This window comes from Oryctolagus cuniculus, chromosome 11, assembly GCF_051225735.1.
Source record: "Oryctolagus cuniculus isolate XC-2025 breed Fujian yellow rabbit chromosome 11, ASM5122573v1, whole genome shotgun sequence".
Lineage (NCBI taxonomy): Eukaryota > Metazoa > Chordata > Mammalia > Lagomorpha > Leporidae > Oryctolagus > Oryctolagus cuniculus.
In genome coordinates this window covers 61,778,359-61,797,305 of record NC_142877.1, presented here as the reverse complement: position 1 = coordinate 61,797,305, position 18,947 = coordinate 61,778,359, and the positions used below count along the sequence as shown (strand labels likewise).

The 18,947-nt window shown below is 39.3% G+C and overlaps 1 long non-coding RNA gene across 2 annotated transcripts in view; it reads right to left on the bottom strand.

The window, feature by feature from the left end:
* Positions 1–7,919: 7,919 nt before the first annotated feature.
* Positions 7,920–18,947, bottom strand: part of LOC149123501 (uncharacterized) — a 54,817-nt gene continuing 43,789 nt past the window's right edge. For both annotated transcript variants that reach the window (XR_016216155.1, XR_016216154.1), the window contains one exon: positions 7,920–8,106. This is a non-coding gene — a long non-coding RNA (uncharacterized LOC149123501). The remainder of the gene's footprint in view (positions 8,107–18,947) is intronic.

The following is an 18,947-nucleotide window of genomic DNA, read 5'->3' as shown; positions in this document are numbered from 1 at the left end:
TCTTCCAAGCCAGCTCTCTGCTGTGGCCCAGGAGTGCAGTGGAGGATGGCCCAAGTCCTTGGGCCCTGCACCCGTGTGGGAGACCAGGAGAAGCACCTGGCTCCTGTCTTCGGATTGGTGCAGTGCGCCGGCTGCAGCGCACAGCCGCGGCAGCCATTGAAGGGTGAACCAACAGCAAAGGAAGACCTTTATCTCTATCTCTCTCTCTCTCTCACTGTCCACTCTGCCTGTCAAAAAAAAAAAAAAAAAAAAAGAGAACCCGGTGTCCATATGGGATGCCGGCGCTGCAGGAGGAGGATTAACCAAGTGAGCCACGGCACCAGCCCATTATCTGTATTCTCTTAAATTGCATTGAGTTTCCTTACAATCCTTATTTTGAATTCTGTTTCTGGCATCTTATAAATTTCCTTCAGATGAGGATATATTTCTGAAGAACTGTTGTATTCTTTTGGAGATGTCATGCTACTTTGCTTCTTTACGTTTCTCATGTCCCTACATTGACATCTGTGCATCTGATATAATACGCCCTTCTTTATGTAGTAAGTTTTATTGGAAAAGAGTTTATTTTTTTATATGGAATGCAGAGTATCACTTAGCATGTGGCTCTGGCTGAGGTTCTAGGTGAGCCCAGAATTATAACCTCTAGGTAATTTCTTTTGCTTTAATCAATGTCAGTTGTATCTATAAGACATAGTGGTCTAGTCTGCAGCTGGTCCTAAGGGTAGATATGCAACTTTGAGGCAAATGTGTACTTCTTAGGGTATACATCGTCAGTCCATAAATAGTTGGGAATCAGCTACACTAGGAATGTGGTAGCCAGAGCCTTATTCTTGGTGCTAAGGGACACAAAGAGGCTTTTCCACTTTTCCTACTGGTATGCCTGAGTGATGTGCTGGGACTTGTATTCCCAAAGCTGTAGCTCTAGGAGTGTGTGTGTGTGTGTGTGTGTGAGAGAGAGAGAGATGTGAATCAGATCTTCCCCAGGGCCAGCTTGAAGATTGTGATGGGCCCTGGGAATTATCACATCAAAAGCCCTAGTCCTAGGACTGGGAGAAGTGAACTGAATCCTGCTCTAGTCCTACAGGGTGACTATGGGTATTTAGAGACTTTGGACTGAAAGGTGTGGGTCCAGAGAGGTAGAATGCAGGAAAATTTTTTTCTGTGTTCCACCTGGTAGATTCCAGGGAGAGCTGAGGAAATTAGTACTGATTTATATAGTCTGATGTTTTGGGATACCGTGGTATCATTACCCAAGTCTCCCAGGCCAGGGTGGGTGCCAGGTGTTGATGATAGTGGGGTATGCACCTGCATGAAACACAGTGCTGTAGGCAGAGCACTCCAGATACCAGGAGTGAGTGCAGGTCACAAATATTATAATATCAGTATCAGCAATCTTGGCTGTGCAGAGCACAAAGGAACTTTCCCCAGATCTAACACACCATGGGCTAGCATGTGCAGAGAGAACTATCTCAGATAAGGTCTAGATTTTTTATGCACTGTGGCTGGTGTTAGCCCCAAGAAGATGAGGGGGAACTCCCACCCTGAATGACTCAGAATTGTGTGAGTGCAGCTCTGGGACTTAACACTCAGAGCTCCCACAGTTGCAAGATGCAGGGGGTCTGCTCACCTTCCTGTAAACTAGCCTGACTCTGGCTCTGATTCTGGTTGGTTCTGGCAGCAGTGGGACCTGCTTTCTGTGTGCTGAGTCAAAGCAGACTTCAGTAGCATCTCTCCCACAGCCAGATGAGTCTGGTTAGGGGAGGGGAGAAAGGCAATAATGACTTCCCCTTATCAGAGCAAAATAGTCACTTAGACTCTGGTCAGCTCCGCAGACTGGAATTGAAATCAGTGAGGGACTGTGGAACTCTCCCTCAGTTAAAGCTGCTGGTGGCTGGGTGCTGCAGCAACTTCTTACCTTGCCTCAGCAAGATGGCATTTCCCAGCTGCAGACCAACAGTGGATGCCGGAACTGGAGTAGCTGGTTGCACAGCCAGCTGCGGCAGCGTGTCTCTCCTCTTTCCTCTTTCCCACCGATTCTCTGTTTTGTTCTGTCACATCGCCACTGAAAATTTTTCAATCAGTTCTCTGTGAATGTGGTCCTTTCTTTGTTTTTCTGATATCTGTCTGCGGCTGAGGTCTGCATGGCTTCCTGTTATTCAACCGTCTCGACTTTCCACATCCAATTTATTTTTTTATTTTTTTATTTTTATTTTTTGACAGGCACAGTGGACAGTGAGAGAGAGAGACAGAGAGAAAGGTCTTCCTTTGCCGTTGATTTACCCTCCAATGGCCGCCGCGGCCAACGCGCTGCGGCCGGCGTACCGCGCTGATCCGATGGCAGGAGCCAGGTACTTCTCCTGGTCTCCCATGGGGTGCAGGGCCCAAGCACTTGGGCCATCCTCCACTGCACTCCCTGGCCACAGCAGAGAGCTGGCCTGGAAGAGGGGCAACCCTCCACTGCACTCCCTGGCCACAGCAGAGAGCTGGCCTGGAAGAGGGGCAACCGGGACAGAATCCGGCGCCCCGACCGGGACTAGAACCCGGTGTGCCGGCGCGGCAAGGTGGAGGACTAGCCTAGTGAGCCGTGGCACCGGCTTCCACATCCAATTTTTAAAGACAGAATTCTAATACACATATACTAATTTTGCCAAGGATAGTTTGTTTTAATTATAAATATGTACTTTCTTTTCTATGTATAGTAACTAACATAACTCTAGTAAAAGCCATTACCACATCTTATCCAGACACCTTCGATAGCCTCTGTTCTTTTCTTGCAAAAAATCCACTCTTGAATGAGAAGTCAGATAATGTCAAAAATGCAAAAAGGAACATAATAAGAAACTTTACTGAATTCTTCTTTACATAAAATTCCGAATTCCTAATTGCTTATCGTCTGCAAGTGCTTGTATCATCTGGATCTGGCCTGACTCCTTCTTCATTTCTTGCTTTTCTTCCCTGAGTTCCCTCTGCCTCACTCTGACCTTCTTTTTCTCCCTCAAATGCACCAAGCTGCTTCCCACCCTTTAGTCTTTGCACATTCTGTCTCCTTTTCTGTACTGTGCCTAACTTTCTATGTTCATATCAAATATAATTTTTTAAAGATGTCTTTGTTTAGAACCCATGTTTTTTTAGATTGGCTGTTCTTGAATACACTCCTTCTTTTACTTGACAATTGTTTTCCTTCAGAGCAGTTAACCATCACTGCTAATTTTACTTTTATTAGTTGTTTGATATCCATCTCCACTATATAAGTTCCATGAAGATCAGGGACAAATCTGGATTGTACACTTCTGTATCTCTAGCAATTAGCTGAATATTCAGCACCCATTAGGACACCAATGATATGTGTTGGCTTAATCAATAATTGAAAAATCTAGGTACTACATAAACATTAAAAAGTAACATTTCATTTTTTAATTTCAGGGAGACAAAGTACTTTTTCAAATCTCATATTTTGTAAAAAGCTTGAAATGCAACCAATTTGAGAACGTCTTTTAATCCAGGACATGCTACCATTACATGTTATCCAGATAACTTCAGGAAACCTCATGGTCTCCTCTATACAGAGTGGCTACATCTGGCCTCCTGGCTAATTTCAATTTAGTCTCTTGGCACACTTTGAAGGAAAAAAAGAAAATCCAGGAAAATAAAGCACAGTGTAAGATAAAGCCTCCAAAGACTGCTTATGCCCAATTAGTTCTTCCCCTCCAAGCCTCTGAGCTCCCCAGATGCTGAGAGAAAGGCTGCTATAGACAGACCTTCTGAAGAAAGCATAAAGTGGCATCCTGGAAAATCAGGAAAGGCAGTGCTGACTGTAGTGAGCAGCAGCGCAGACAGTCTCAAAGGGAACTCACCAGGATATTTGCATGTCAGAAACACACAGGTAATGACAACTGATTTTAATAAATGTCTCTTTATACTCAAACAGGTGAAATACCCTAGCACTCCTAGCACACTAGGTAACTTCCCAATGAGGTTAAGTATGAAAGATACTATGGCACAAGAATAGTGGTATAATCCTTAGAAATAATTGGTGGGAGATTATAACCTGGTATTCTGCTCACAGCAAAACACTCTGTTATCATATCAATGACCTAGATATATGCTAATTTGATACCTATTGAGCAAGTATGTTAATAATATGAACAAACTGGGAAAAGATATAATTGAGCTTATATTTTAATACTATAATCATATTTCCAGTGATGGTGATGATGAAGATATGGGAATCTAATGCTCCTTAACACATCTGTTCAATTGACATGCTCCACCATCAGTACAGTTATGTGAAAATGACACTTTTCTTGAGGAAAGAAAAGCCCTCAGCTTTTTTTATCCAATATAAAAATCATGTGGGCCATAGCAACGCTAGACAAATAAGAAAGTTCAGTGAGTTTTAGATTATTGGGCATGCCATATTTGCGAAGACCTGAGAATTTTTTTCCATGGCCTTACTTGTAAGAAAGGTCAGCACTTACTAGCATCCTGATTTTACAGATGAAGAAAATAGAGGTGAAGAGAGGTAAGTAGGCTGCCTAGTGTCTCTCAAGGGGCAGATGGGGGATGATAGCCTGGAGCACTTTTTCTTTCTAGACCAGCAGGTGGTTCAGGCAGTAGATTACAAGTACAAGCATCTCCACATCTGTAAAATATACAGGAAATCTTTAGAAAGTGGTTCTCTCAATGTGAATACTCTTTAAAAAGAGTGATTTTCCAGATAGGTATAAAGGAAGTTGCAGGGAGTTTTAGAACTTTTCTCTATAAATTTCTAATCTTCCACTTACTGATTATCTGTCCTTGGGCAAAACAACTTCAAAGCAACTACACTGTGTTTCCTGATTCTGAAACTGATAACAGTGGCACAAGCTACTCTCATTGGACTGTGGGAAAATAAAAAATAATCCATGGAAAAGCCTACACTTGCTCTGTAAATGTTGATTACATGACAAATACTTATAATACTGAGGAACAGAGAGCTCATCTCCAACCAGAGATGCAGCTTAACTGAAACATTAATATTTTTAATTCTATATATAGGCAAATAAATGTATTGTGGAAATATGTCTCATTCTCCCCACATCAGGAACATATTTTCCCATTCAATCAACCTTTAAGTTTCAAGAAGAGATTGACAACTGTTCCTGAAAGAACCAAATCATCAAGTTTAACCTCTAGAGGATAGCATTAGACTTCACAATTTTTAAAAAAAAAAAAGCATTTATTTTATTTATTTATTTGAAAGACAGAATGGCAAAGAAAAGGAGATATTCCATCCTCTGGATCATTCCTCTAGTAGCGTCAATGGCTGAGACTGGACCAGGCTGAAACCAGGAGCCTGGAACTCCATCCAGGTCTCTCACGTGGTTGGCAGGAGTCCAGGTACTTGGGCCCTCTTCCACTGCTTTCTCAGGAGCATTAGAAGGGAACTGAATCAGAAGCAGAGCAGCTGAGACTCAAACTGCCATTCTGGCACGGGATAGTGACATCACAGGTAGCAGCTTAACCTGCTGGGCTATAGGGCCAGCCCCTAGGTGCCGCCTCTTGAAAGAAAAAGTATCAAAGAATTTTAGATATAATTTTCAACCACTGTTGCTACTTATTTTAGAAATATTTCTAGTAGTTGACTTTTAAAGGAAGATAAGCTTGAATAAATAACATCTATTTTCTATGAATTACCTATGAAGCAGTGGTGCTAGCCAGTGTAGTGGCCCAGAGCCTAGATTCTGGGACCTGACTGCTAAGTTCAAACTCTTGGCTCTTCTGAAGGCTAGCTGAGTGACCCTGAGTTTTACCCAACTTGTGCCCCAGTGTTTCTTCTCCAAACAGAAGTCAATAATAGCTTTCATCTTTTAGGCTTCTTATGAGAATTAGGTGACTAGATGTGAAAAAGTGCTTAAAACATTGATTATCCATTGTAATCACAGAATAATCTTTAATGATTATTATGAATTGGTGTTAAACATAAAGCTCAGCTATATATCAATGATTCTATTTTCATGGTCAGCAGTATATTTGCTTATTTGTCAAAATAGAATATTTTTATTTAAATCATTATATGATGAACTTATTTTACCTAAAACAGGACAATTGATTACTCAGTATTTTAAAAAGTCATTTTAAGATTACAAAAAGACTTGAAAGGGATGAAGTAGAGAGATCCTGGGTAAAGAATATCAAAACCTAGTTAGATAGAAATAATAGTTTCTAGTTTTCCACAGCACAGTGGGAAGTCTGTAGTTTACAATAATGTATTGCTTGCTGTGCGGACACCTGGGGAAGAGGAGCTTGTAGGCTCCAAACGGGTAGGCGAGCGGGGAGGTGGGGATGTTGGGTGGTTGATTTGATCAGTTTTCATCATAGCCATCTGTTGAAATATTGCTCTGTGCTCCACAAAGTGTACTATAATTACATATTCAGGAATTTTTTTAAAAAAGAAAAAAAAAACAAAATAATAAATCACTTCAGATATTCTGTCCCTTATATTTCTAAAAGGATGTAGTTCCTCATCCCTGGATTGGGAATGATTATCCTTGGGGGTCTTTTGGTTCCATACTTAGTTTAATTTTTACCTCTCTACAAAAAAATTTAATTCATTTAACATTTATTCTCTCAAGTACTTGAATCAAGCGAGAACAATATCTCAAATTAGCGTGGTTAATTGTTTTTCTTTTCTTAAAAGGTGATATCTCAGCTGTATCTGAATATACTGTTTTTACTCTTTTGATAGACTTATCCCCTACTGTGCTGTGTTTCTTTACAGCTTGATTGCAGTGTGTCAAAACTGCGGAGCTCTAATCACGAACCTCTTTTCAAAGACTCTGACTTCCCAGTAGCTGAACACTTCCATCCATCCCCTGGCTGTTACTGTCAGTCTCCTGCTGCCTTCTCCTGCGAGGAGTTCCCAAGCCCTTTTTCACTTCAGCAGTTTAATAAGCACTGTTGAGTTGTGAATACTGTTTTCTCTTGAGGCCAGGGTCATAAATTCCTCCAAGTCACCCTCATCCTCTTTCACATAAGAGAGAGGAGAAAAAAATATTCTTCCCTCCCCACCCCAACATTCTTCCTCTTGGCAGATCGAAAAACTCTCTCAGTCCATCTAAACCGCATTACCATTTCTGCCTTCACTATCTCTCCCAGCCTCCTGTTCAGAATCAAATGCAATTTTTGTACAAACATATTGTGACAGCAGATCTGTCATACATCAAAGTGGTCAGATTGGGGATTCCCTTTTAGGGCTACCCAGTAAAAAATGAATTGGGTGTAAATAAACCATTTGCTTGAAAAACTTGCATCTTCAAGATTTCCTTTTCAATTCTTTCTCAGAGTACCTGCGTTTTTTGTTTGTTTATTTCTTTTTGTGTGTGTGTGACAAGACAAAGGATATTAAATTACGTTTTCTATCTCATAATTTGCTTTCCTAAATGAATATGTGGTGTTGCAGCTGTCCACTAACTACTAGCTTAGGGAAAATGCTCACTATTGTACTAACTAGATATGCATATGGATATGTCCTTCACTCAGCAGTTTGTAAGGTTAGGTATATTTTTTAATTTTAATAATTGTTGCCTGCCTGTAGAATGGGCAATACAGTACCTCACAGGATTATTGTGAGGATTAAAGGTGATATAATTAGCATTTAGCACATTGTTTAAAAATTGGAAAGTATTCAGTTTATTTCCACAACTAATCTAATTATTATTGTTATTATCACCAATGCTTAACAAATTTAATGCATTTATTAAAATGACCAAAATAGTATTCCATTTTATGGGTTGATGAATCTCATTGTGCCCAACTAATTCCATATTAATGGCTTTTAAGGGTATGTTTAAATTTTTGATATTACAAAATGCAATGCTATAGTGGGAATCCTTTTTTTTTTTAAAAAGATTTATTTATTTATTTGAAAGTCAAATTTACACAGAGAGAGGAGAGGCAGAGAGAGAGGTCTTCCATCAGATGGTTCACTCCGCAGATGGCTGCAACAGCCGGAGCTGCGCCCAACCAAAGCCAGGAGCCAGGAGCTTCTTCCAGGTCTCCCACGTGGGTGCAGAGGCCCAAGGACTTGGGCCATCTTCTACTGCTTTCCTAGGCTGTAGCAGAGAGCTGGATGGGAAGAGGAGCAACCGGGATGAGAACTGGCTCCCATATGGGATGTTGGCGCTTCAGGCCAGGGCATTAGCCCACTGCGCCGCAGCATCCTCCCCTGATGAAAATCCTTTTAGAAATATCTCTACAAACTCATGACATTATTGTTTGCAATATTCCCAAAATTATCAGTATTCTAGACAGAGTAACTACACAATGATTAAGAACTTTTCCCCTTTTTTGAATTTTTGTATTTAAGAAATTTATTGATACATTAGATTCTTAGGGTCATAGCAAATGAATGATCATTACTACAACACAGTTCTCGTCGATTTTCATGTTAATGTGGTATTATTACAAGGAGAATAAATTCCATGTAGTTCATAGATATCATTCTTAGAATATAATGATACTTCTTGCCTCTACCCCCTCACGCCCTTCATTAGTTCATTCTTTCCTTCCTTTCTCTCTTTCTCTCTCTTTCTCTCTCCTTTTTTAATTTTTGAGATAATATATTTTTTAATTTTCTTCATTATTGTCCTATAAAGGTTATTGGGCAGGAGGTATATTTATAATCTTTTAAAAAATTTTTGTGCAATGCAAAACAGTTTGTGTTATGACTTGAATTTTTTTCCTTCCAAAAGATATACGGAAGTCTCAGCTCCTGGTATCTGTGAATGTGACCTTATTGAGAAAGAGTCTTTGCAGATATAATTAAGATAAGATCATAGGATGGGCCCTGCTCCAATATGACTAGTGTCCTTATAAGAAGGAGACATGTGGATAAAGAAACTGACAAGCACGGAGGAAAGACAATTTAAAGACACACAGATGCTAGCTATGCAATGACAAAGGCAGAGACTGGATTGGTAATGTATCTGCAAGTCTTAAAGGCCAGGAATTGCTGGCTAACCCCAGAAGGCCAGTGGAAGCAAGAAAGAACTCTCCCTTACAGGTTTCAGAGAGTAAGGTAGTACCTTGGTCACAGACTCTTCACAACTGTGAGGGAGACAATTCTGTTATGTCAGCCACCCAATGTTTAGTACCTTTTTATAGCACCCCAAGGAAACTCACAGTTTGTTTCCCCCATCTACAGTGGTAATCAGCTTTGATCATTGTTTCATATGGTAAAGAGAAAAATGGAAAGGTTAAATCATTATCTCACATAAAGCATGTTGTCACCTGCATGAAATCTGTTTTGCAAGAAAAAATATGGTTATGGGACTATCAACAGAATTAGTTTGTACAGTTGAAAGCACACAACCAAACTCACTCCATAACAAGCCCTCAATAAATATTGATTGAAGGACACAATTCTCACATAATATCAAACCTATCAAAACAGAAATTAATCAGTTAAGATATTTTATTTATGTATTTTCCTATTATCCATCCTCCACTCATCTTTCTAACCTTTCCCCAGTTGTGATGCTATGGGCATTATCATGGTTTAGATAAGTCCACTCATTGTGTAATTCAGAATTCAGATGCTCACAGCCTGTGACTAATACAGCCAATATTTTCTAGACATCTACTTTGTGTCAACCTTTAAATTCTTTTGTAACATTGTGAGGAAAAATTCACATTAAAAGAAATATACCAAAAAAAACCCTAACACTATCTGTTTTTTTACTTATGATGATGATTGACTTATCTGACTTACAAAACTTTTCCTTATTTTTTATTTTGCATTGTTCAATTATATTTAGAAATTTAAATAAATTTAATTTTAGTCATGTATTATAATATGCATATCTGATAATGCTTACTTGATATCCCCAAATAAAGCATCAAAATCATATTCTAAAAACTGTATTAGAGTCAAAAAAACTTCAATAAAAGAAGTAAAATGAGAAAAAATATCATTGTGAATCAAATCATCACAAAATAGTTCATGCTAATGAATTATCAATGTCAGTTAATTATAAATAACATAATCCTCCAAATAAGTCAAAGGAAAACTACATAAGTGAAGAAATATTTCATGTTCTCATATGTACACTCAGCATTGTTTTGATATCAGTTCTTTGAAACTTGATCCATGATTCAATGCAATCTCAATTGAAGTCCTAGTAAGTTATTTTCTGGATATCAAGAAGTTGATTTTAAAGTTTATGTAGAATAGCAAAACCCGTGCACTTACTCCTCATGTAGGATCTCTGTCCTTAATATGTTGTACAATGTGAATTAATGCTATAACTAGTACTCAAACAGTACTTTACACTTTGTGTTTCTGTGTGGGTGCAAACTGATGGAATCTTTTCTTAATTTATACTAAATTGATCTTCTGTTTATAAAGATAATTGAAAATGAATCTTGATGTGAATGGAATGGGAGAGGGAGCGGGAGATGGGAGGGTTGTGGGTGGGAGAGAAGTTATGGAGGGGGGAAAGCCACTGTAATCCATAAGCTGTACTTTGGAAATTTATATTTAGTAAATAAAAGTTAAAAAAAATAAAGTTTATGTAGAATAGCAAAACCACTCAGATCCCATTTGGAGCTGGTATTTACTGATTATCGATTCATCTTGCTTAACAGATTAGACCAACTCAGATCATCCTCCGTGTCCTTGTGAGAAGTTTGATGGATAATCTTTTGAGGAATAGGCCCATTTCATCTTTGTTATCAAATTTGTGGGCAAAGGTTGTTTGTAATATTCCATTATTATTAAATATCTATGGGCTCTGTAATGATGTCCTCTCTTTCATCTCTGATATTAATAATTTATGTCTTTTAGCCGGCGCCGTGGCTCAATAGGCTAATCCTCCACCTTGCGGCGCCGGCACACCGGGTTCTAGTCCCGGTCGGGGCGCCGGATTCTGTCCCGGTTGCCCCTCTTCCAGGCCAGCCCTCTGCTATGGCCAGGGAGTGCAGTGGAGGATGGCCCAGGTGCTTGGGCCCTGCACCCCATGGGAGACCAGGAAAAAGCACCTGGATCCTGGCTCCTGCCATCGGATCAGCGCGGTGCGCCGGCTGCAGCGGCGGCCATTGGAGGGTGAACCAACGGCAAAGGAAGACCTTTCTCTCTGTCTCTCTCTCTGTCCACTCTGCCTATCAAAAATAAAAAAAAAAAAACAAAAAAAAACAAAAAAAAAAAACAAAAAAAAAAATAATTTATGTCTTCTCTCTTTTTTCTTTGCCTGGATAAAGGACTAAAAATTTTACTGGCTCTTCAAAGAACTATCTTTTGGTTATGTTGATTTCTTCTATTATATTCCTATTTTTAACTTCACTGACTTCTGATCTAATTTTTATTATTTTCCTGCTGCTAAATTTTGGAACAAATTTGTTCTTTTTTTTAAATTTTCTTTCTTTTTTTTTAAATATTTATTTATTTATTTATTTGAAAGGCAGAGTTAGAGAGAGAGAAGGAGAAACAGAGAGAGAGATGTTCTGTCAGCTGGCTCACTCCCCAAATGACCACAACCACCAGAGCTGGGCCAATCTGAAACCAGGAACGAGGAGCTTCTTCCTGGTCTCGCAGATGGGTGCAGGAGCCCAAGCAGTTGGGCCATCTTCCAGCATTAACAAGGAGCTGTATCAGAAGTGGAGCAGCCAAGACTTGAACTGGTGCCCATAAGGATGCTGGCCCTGAAGATGGCAGCTTTACCTGTAATGCCATAGTGCTGGCCCCTTTTTTACGAGTTTTCTAAGGTGGAAGTTTTGGTTATTAATTTTAGATTTTTTTTTTTTTTTTGACAGGCAGAGTGGACAGTGAGAGAGAGAGACAGAGAGAAAGGTCTTCCTTTTCCGTTGGTTCATCCTCCAATGGCCGCTGTGGCCGGTGCGCTGCGACTCGCACACTGCGCGGATCCGAAGCCAGGAGCCAGGTGCTTCCTCCTGGTCTCCCATGCAGGTGCAGGGCCCAAGCACCTGGGCCATCCTCCACTGCACTCCCGGGCCACAGTAGAGAGCTGGACTGGAAGAGGGGCAACCGGGACAGAATCCGGCGTCCCAACCGGGACTAGAACCCAGTGTGCCAGCGCCGCAGGAGGAGAATTAGCCTATTGAGCCGTGGCACCAACTTAGATCTTCTTTTCTAATATAAACTTTTCAATGCTATAAATTTTTCTCTAGGTACTGCTCTCACTACATCACACAGATTTAATTAGTTGTATTTTTATTTTTATTTAATTCAAAATATTTTTAAAATCTCTCTTCAGATTTATTCTCTGGCCCAGGAAGTGTGTTATTCTTCATGTATTTTTTCCCATTTATCTCTATGTTATTTATTTCTGGTTTAATCACATTATAGTATAAAAGTAAATTCTATGATTTCTGTTCTTTTACATTTGTACAAAAGAGTTTCATGGTGTCCATGTCATGGTACAGCAAGTTAAGTCACTGCCTACAATGCTGAATCCCATATCAGAGCCCCAGTTCCATTCCTGGCTACTTTGCTTCTGATCCAGCTCCCTGCTAATGTGCCTGGGAAGGCAGCAGAAGATGGACCAAGTACTTGGCCCCCTGCTACTTATGGAAGACCAGGATGGAGTTCCTGGTTCCTGGTTTTGGCCTAGCTCAGCCCCCGGATGTTGAGGCCATTAAAAAATTTTAGTTTTTATTTATTTGAAAGTCAGAGTTATATAGAGAGAGGCAGAGACAGAGACAGAGAGATCTTCCATTCAGTGGTTCACTCCCCAGATGACTGTAATGGCTGGGACTGGGCCAGGCCAAAGCCAGGAGCCAGGAGCTTCTGGGTCTCCTACGTGGGTGCAGAGGCCTAAGTACTTGGGCCATCTTCCACTGCTTTCCCAGGTGTATTAGCACGGAGCTGGATCCGAAGTGGGACAGCTGGGACTCCATCAAGTACCCATATAGGACACTGGCTCTGCAGATGGTGTGTTAACCCACTGAGTTACGGCGCCAACCCCTGCTGCGGTCATTTGAGGGAGCTAACTAGAGAATGGGAGATCTCTTTCTCTATGTCTCTTCCCTTCTGTCTATCTCTTTACCTTCCAAATAAATAATGTATTTTTGATCTTTTTTGTCTACATGAAGGGAACAAATTTCATGCATGTCATATATACAGTTTGTTTTTAAAGATTTATTTATTTATTTGAAAGTCAGAGTTACACAGAGAGAGAAGAGGCAGAGAGAGAGAGAGAGGTCTCTGGCGGCAGCTGAGCCAGAAGCCAGGAGCTTCTTCTGGGTTTCCTACTCTGGAGGAGGGACCCAAGGACTTGGACTGTCTTACTGATTTCCCAGGCCATAGAGAGCTGGATCAGAAGTGGAGCAGCCAGAAGTTGAACTGGGGCCCATATGGGATGCCGGCACGGCAGGCAGCGGCTTTACCTGCTATGCCACAGTACTGGCCCCTGTCACATATACAGTTTTAAGAGCATAAGATAATTCTCACTTACCTTCCTTCCCTCTATTACACACTCCCACCCTCCCGCCTCCTTTTCTCATTTTTCTTTTAATTTTTATAATGACATGCTTTCAGTTTTCTCCGTAATCACAAGCTTAACCCCTCACTAAAGAAAGCATTCAACAAGTAGTACATAGAAAAACCATTGTTCCTCAGGAGTATAGACAAGGGCTATAAATAATAAATGTATCTCAAAATACTAATTTTTCCCATATACTAATTTTCCCCAGAATGTACTCTATCTTGGTGAATGTTCCAAGACAACTTCAGAGGAAACTGTATTCTCTTATTGGATGAAGTTGTCAATAGATACCAGTTAACATCCAGTTGATTTATGACATTGTTGAGTGTAACTATGTACTTACTGATTTTCTGCTGGCTGAATATGGCCATTTATGATAAAATTGTGTTGAACTCTCCAAATACAAAATAGATTCATCTATATCCTCCTTTACATCACTTTTTATAAAAATGTCTGACTCCATAGTTTTTTGTTTTGTTTTGTTTTTAAAGATTTATTTTATTTATTTGAAAGGTAGAGTAACATGAGGGACAGAGAGAGAGAAAGAGATCTTTCATCAGCTGGTTCATTCCCCCAAAGTATGTGACAGTCAAGGATTGGCCAGGCTGAAGCCAGGAGCCCAGAACTGCATCAGGATCTTCTATGAGGGTTGCAGGGGGCCCAAGCCCCTAGGCCATCTTCTGCAGCTTTCTCAGGTACATCACCAGGGAACCAGATTGGAATAGGAACAGCCAGGATTCAAACTGGCACTCCAACCTTGGATGCCAGCATGGCAAATGGCGGCTTAGTTCCCTGTTCAACACTGGCCCCCTTTCTGCTATTTTTTTCCCTTACATAGTTTGACACTTTTGCTAAGCAAATACATGATAAAGATTACATGTCTTCTTGGAAAACTGATTCTTTTATTACTGTGCAATCATTGTTTGTATTCCTTATGATTTTCTTTGCTCTAAAGTCTGCTATGTCTGAAATTAATGAAACTTCTGTATTCTTTTAATTAGTGTTACTATATGATTATTAGTATATTTGAATTAATATCTAATATACTTATTATTTTTCTATTCGTTCTCTTTTGCTGGCTTCTATGTTTGTCTTCAACTCTTTTTCTGTCTTGTATGCTTTCAACTCAACATTTCCTATTGTTCCTCCCATTATCCACATTGCAGCCATAATAATTCTTCAGGGGTATAATCTGATTTGTTTTGAATTCTTAAGTGATTCTAGATTGCTCTTATGATGATGACCAACATATTTAATACGGCACATGCCAATTGGATACCATTGAATCTAACCTCTCTCAACACAGTGCTCTGTTTTCAGGTTTTTGTATTTGCTAATTCTTTCCTCTACCATGGGAGCTTTGTGTATACTGCTCCTGCCTATGTCTGCGATGTTCTCTCCTACCCTCCAGCCTTGCCCCTCCTAGCTAACTCCTGCAAATCCTTCAGATTGCTGATTACTCTTTGTTTCTTTAAAGAAAAACTTTTCTCAGCAACATAGCCGTACAAACATCTCCTCACCTTTATAAACTCAGTACATGGAACTGTGGATGGTATAGGGAAAGACAAGAAATCTAAAAAACGTTTGTGGAATGAATTCTTTCCAGGGTTTCAAGGCTTGAGGACTACTTATACAAGCATGGCATATCTATAAGGTACCAGCATTGAGGCACAGTGGGCTAATTCTCTGCCTGTGACACTAGCATCCCATCTTGGAGCACCAGTTCAAGTTCGAGCTGCTCCATTTCTGATCTAGCTCTATGCCTGGGAAGGCAGCAGAAGATGCCCCAAGTGCTTGGGCCCCTGACAGACATGTAGGAAACCTGGATGAAATTCCAGGCTCCTGATTTCAGTGTGGTCTAGCTCTGGCCCTTGCAACCATTTGGAGACTAAACTGGAAAATGGAAAAAATGGAAGATTCTCTCTCTCTCTTTCTCTTTATCTCTCCTTTTCTCTGAAACTTTGCCTTTCAAATTAATAAATCTGTTTTTTTTTAAAATGATACTTATACACATTAGACTTAATAGTTAAGTCTTCAAACACAAACTCAAGGTAAGAGGAGATAAAATGGCTTAGAAGAGAACATTTTCTGGAGGCATACAGCAACTTGAAGCTACCAAGCATAAACTGAGAATGACATTGGACATTGAAAAGCAGTGAAGTTTAGATAATTAGAGAGGAAGGAGAAAGTCCTTTTCTGGTTAAATATGCTTGTGTTGGATTTGGGTATTCCCTCCCCACCCCACTTTGATTGTGAATCATAAACCTGTACTTTTCCTATGAGTGATGTTATCTTAATATAATATTTCATTTAGGTAATTCTCAACTTACCATTGTGATCTAATTTATTTACTTGGTTATTGTGCAAAAAGTTAGGCATTTGTGATAAATATGCCATAAACTCATTGTAAATAATTTTATGTATGATGACTACCTCATATCTTGCATAATCCCATTTGCATAATAGTCTTTTTGTTAGTGATATAAACATAAAAATACTAGACAACAAGGGTATAATTCAGAAGACATGTTTTTTAAAAATTCATACTGGGGGGCCAACATTGTAATAAGGTTTGTTAAGCCACCGCCTGCAGTGCTGACATCCCATATGTGTGCTGCTTTCAGTGCCCACTGCTCAACTTCCATTCCAGCTCCTTACTAATGTGCTTGGGAAAGCAGTGGAGGATTGGACCTGCACCCACAAAGGAGACTGGAAGAAGATCCCAACTCCTGGCTTCAGCCTGGCCCAGCCCCAGCCATTGTGGCCGTTAGGGGAGTGAAACAGCAGATGGAAGCCTCTCTCTCTTTCTACTAATTTCCTCCTCTCTGTAACTCTGCCTTTGAAATAAATAAAATAAATCTTTATTTAAAAATTCATACTACTGACAGACTAGTTGGAACTACATCATACTTAATCTTACTTGGGCATTGTCATTTTTATGATTACTGATGTTTTATTTAAGAAGTGACATGTTTGAAATAAATTTTGGAGATGAAAAATTATTTTGTTATGATATAGTTGTTGTTTTTCTTGTATTTCAAGTTGTAATCTACTAGAAACTAAAATATAGAATATTCTTTGCTTCAGATATATTCAGACAAGTTGAAACCTTGAAAACTTCTGTTTGTTCTAATATAAGATCAGCTCCTCAGTTAATGTCTTCCTTTCAGATATGATAGGGAGCCAAGGGTTTAACAAGTCTCAGTTTCACACTGCAAGTCTCCAAACCCCTCCTATGTGGATAATATTTTCATGTGTATCACTTAAGCTGTGGCATCGATTTTAGACCTATGTAGCAAGCAGAGGCTATAAAATAGATGAGGAAACTATTATTCAAATATAAATTAGCAAAAAGCACTGTTACTGAAGCCTAGAAAATAAGTGAAGAAGCTGATACTGGAGTCTAGTACAAATGGTGAGCCATGCATGTAGTGAAACAACTGGCAAAAAAATCATCTATGAAATAGAATATGTAACTGTGGATCTGCTAAGGTCTCTAAACAGAATGGTTGCAATGTCAGTTGTTTTCTTTAGTGGCATATGATAAGGTACAAAGGCAGGGAGATGAACTAGAGGCATAACTACTAAGTTTTCAGGCAGAATTAAAAGAAATTCAGATAAGCCAGAATTTCTGGGTTTGAGTGTTAGAACTAAATAAATGGCCCCAGAGTAAATGTCCCATAAAAGATATGAGAACCTCTGTTAAGACCTCTGAAATATTCAAAGTAGTACCTACTAGAAACTCTCATCTTGATAGAGGTATCTCAAGAACTCCAAGTTAATGATAATACAAAAGACTGATTCCCAAATACGTTTGAAGATGTCTAGTCAAAGTTGTCTCAAAAAAGAAAGGAATTCCAGCTGTAGCTTTTGTCTCATGCGATTAACTGTCGTCTAATTCATACTATATGAATTGGATGTATTTGGCTGTTTAAAAAGGCGACAATGCTCGAAATCAAAAAGAACTCTGGAACCACACTTTCTTGAGACAGGAAACAGGATACGGAAGGTGCACATACATTTCATACTAAACATAAAATACGTGTCAGATGGCAGAGTCAAGAGCTGGAAAGGACAATGGACCAGAGAATCACTGAAGAACAGAAATAGATCCTAATGAAAAAGAATCCCATGAGCCAGAATAGGGATAAAGATGCCTAACAGATTGGGCCTGATTAGAACGCAGAACTGCTATGAATTAGTGACTGTCGTGAGCCTCCTGTTCTTTTCATAGGATTGGCTAATGCAGTGACCCTTTCCCTGTCTCATCACTGTACATTGTACATCACACTGTACATTTTGTGTGATGGGTTGAGGCAGATAACTGTTCAGTTGTGATTAACATGTAGGGTAGATGCGAATCATGGGGCAGAAGGCATCTGTGGTGTTATGTTACTGTCTTGGCTCCCAAAGAATCAACCTCACTTCATCTATCATGTTCCTTTGTAATATTCTCTGAAGCAGGACTTGATGCTGGTCATATGATTTACTTTATCTTATGCAGCAGAAAATGAGATGCAAGCTAAAAATGAAAAGTATTGTGAATGAGGGCTTACTGTCTCTTGAAACAATTTTACCCAGTACTGGGGAAATCCTAAACAGATTTTCTCATTTGAAAGAAGTCATAGTCTTGTCCATTTCAGATGAATCTCAATGCATCCAAGAGCCCAGCAAAGCCAATTCATTACAGATGAGCCCAGCTCAAATTGTTTATATATAAAATTCTGTGCAAATACATGGTTGTTATTTCAGTCACTAAATTTGTTACGCTGAAACAGAAAACAGACATACATGCAATCTCAGCCTTCCAGGAAGATTAAACATCATATTCTGTATTTCTCTTAAAAGACAATTTTTGGGGTAGGCATTATAGTGCAACAGGTTAAGCCACCACTTGGGATGCATGCATCCTATATCAGGGTCTCATTCATTTTGATATTCCCCCCATGTTTTATTGGCTAGAATTGTATCATGTCCATGCTCAGACCACTAATAATAGAAATGGCACAACCATAATTTGCGAAAACCAATAATGGTTCAGTCTTTGAATTTACAAGTGGTTTTAATCAAATTAAGCCCAGTTTTGTTAACCAAATAAGGGCTCTACTAGAGATAAAAGAGAATATTGGTTGAATAAACAACTAGCAGTGTTGCTATGATATAACTATTAAAAAGAAGAAACAAATAAACAAAAAAAAATCAAAATATTATCAATATCCCTGATTTGTGGTAACTAATATACAGAGTACAAAAAAATTCTAATGTATAAGAATGAAATTGGCATTTTGAGACTTGATTACTGTTTATAGCCCTTGTCTATACTCCTGAGGAATAGTAGCTTAGTGGCTTTTCTACTTTGTAATTGTTGAATTCTTTATTTATTAAAGGGTTAGTCTTGTGATTAAAGTGAATTTAAAGTATGTCGTAACAAAAAGTTAAAAGAAAAACAAAAAAGGAAGAAGGTGG